The sequence below is a fragment of the Rhincodon typus genome, chromosome 7 (assembly GCF_021869965.1).
Source record: "Rhincodon typus isolate 14 chromosome 7, sRhiTyp1.1, whole genome shotgun sequence".
Lineage (NCBI taxonomy): Eukaryota > Metazoa > Chordata > Chondrichthyes > Orectolobiformes > Rhincodontidae > Rhincodon > Rhincodon typus.
The window spans coordinates 67,221,591-67,224,268 of record NC_063338.1 but is presented as its reverse complement, the minus strand read 5'-3'; positions in this window follow the sequence as shown (position 1 = coordinate 67,224,268).

Here is a 2,678-nt window from a genome sequence, read left to right as displayed (position 1 = left end):
ATTCTCGGTCAGCATATCCGGGGTGATATGGAAATACTGGTCATCTCCAGTCATCACTACGCTGGGGCGATCTGGAAACAGTGAACATCAATGTTCTGGGGTGATCTGGAAACACCGGTCATCACTGTCCTGTGTCAGTCTGGAAACACTGGTCATCACTGTCCTAGTGCAATCTGGAAACATTGGTCATCACTGTCCTGTGGTGGTCTGGAAAATCCAGACATCACTGTCCTGTGTCGTAATGTAATCACCGGTCATCACAATCCTGGAGCAGTCTAGAAACAAGGATATCACTGTCCTGAAGCAGGTCTGGAAACAGCAGACATTACTGTCCTGGGGTGATTTAGAAACATGGTAATCATCAGTGGTCATCACTGTCCTGGGACAGTCTAGAAACACCAGCCATCACAATTTTTCCAGACCATCCTAGGACTGTGATGATCTGTTTCCAGACCACCCCAGGACAATAGTGACCTGTGTTTTGATTACGCTCCAGAACTATGATGACCAGTGTTTTCAGTATGCCCCAGGACAGTGATGACCAGTGATTCCATTATGCGGTAGTCAGGAAACACCTGCCACCTGCTCTCATCACTGTCCTGGGGTGGTCTATCCATTATGTGGTAGTCAGGAAACACCTGCCACCTGCTCTCATCACTGTCCTGGGGTGGTCTATAAACACCAGTCACCATCACCGGTGTTCAGTGTCCTGGAGCAGTAAAAACACCAGTCATCACCATCAGCTTCCCTGGACATCACTGACCCAGGGACCTGTGGCAACATGTTAACTCTGCTTTCTCTCCACAGATGCTGCCAGACCTTCTGAGTTTTTCTAGCAATTTCTGTTTTTGTTACCAGTCATCATCACTGGTCATCACTGTCCTGGGGCAGTGTGGAAACACTAGTCATCATCGCCGTTCATCACTGTCGTGGAGTTGTATGGAAACATTGGTCTTCACTATCCTGTGATGGTCTGGAAACAGCAGTCTTCATCACTGGACTTCACTGTCCTGGAGTGGTTTGGAAACACTTGTCATCCTGGGTCATCACTGTCCTGTATTGTCTGGAAACACCGGTCATCACCGTTCTGGGGCAGTGTGGAAACGGCAGTCATCACTGTCCATGGATGTGTGGAAACACCAGCCATCACTGTCCGAAGAAGGTTCGCTGGCACCAAAATGTTAACTCTGCTTTCTCTCCACAGATGCTGCCAGACCATCTGAGTTTTTCCAGCAATTTCTGTTTTTGTTACCAGTTATCATTGTCCTGAGGTGGTCTGGAAACAGCAGATATTACTGTCCTGGGGTGATCTGGAAATACAGTCATCATCGCTGGTCATCACTGTCCTGGGATGGTGTGGAAATACTGGTCGTCACAGTTTTTCCAGACCACCCTAGGACTGTGATGACCAGTGCTTATGACCAGTGTTTCCATATTGCCTGAGGACAGTGATGACCAGTGTTTCCATTACACCCCAGAACAGAGATGATGACCAGTTTTTCCAGACTGCCCCAGGACTGAGATGACCGGTAATTCCATTTTGTGGCCATCTGGAAATACCTGTCGTCTGCGGTCATCACTGTTCTGGGGCAGTGTGGAAACACCAGTCATCACCCTCAGCTTTCCTAGTCATCCCTAACCTAGGGAGCTGTGGAAACATTGGTCATCATCACCGGTCATAACTGTCCTCAGGCAGTATAAAATCACCAGTCATCCCTGTCCTGGGGCAGTCTGGAAACACTGATCATCCCTCCTCAGGCAGTCTGGAAACACTGATCATCCCTCATCTGGGGTGGTCTGGTAACACCAGTCACCATCAGTAGTCATCACAGTCTTTGGGCAGTCGGGAAACACCAGGTCATCACCACCATCATCATCCCTGACCTGGGGGATTGTGGAAACACTGGTCGTCATCACCAGTCATCACTGTCCTGTGGCAGTGTGGAAACATTAGTCATTACTGTTCTGGAGCAGTGTGAAAACAGTGGTCATCTTCACTGTCCTGGGGTGGTCAAGAAACCCTAGTCACCAAAATTGGTCATCACTGTCCTGGGGCAGTGCTGGTCATCATTGTCCTGGGGGCAGTTTGGGAATACCAGTCATCATTTCAATCATCTCACTCCTGGAGTGATCTGGGAACACTGGCCAGCACTGTTGTGGCATGGTGTGGAAACACCGGTTATTATCATTGTCTAAGGGTAGAATAGAAACACCGGTCATCACTGTTCTGGGGCAGTCTGGAAATACTGATCATTATCACATCATCACTTCCTGGTCTGTCTGGATATACCAGTCATTACTGTCCTGGGGAAGTGTCAAAATAGTAGCCATCACCACCGTCCTGGTGTGAAGAAACACCGGTCACCAACATTGGTCATCCCCAGTCATCACTGACATTGAGTGGTCTGGAAATGTCAGTCATCACAGTTCCAGGATGGTATGGAAACACCACTCATCATCACCGGTCATCACTCTCTTGGGACGGTTTGGAAACACTGTTCATCGTCACGAGTTGTCTCTTTACTGGGAATGTCTGGAAACATGGTCATCTCTGTGCTGGGGCAGTGTGGAAAGTTTGAGGTACCTTTGCTTTTTGATCTGCCAGTGCTTCACCTCAGAGATGGATAGAATTCCACAACATTGTGTCCTTTAAACAGCATATTCCATGTCAATCCTGC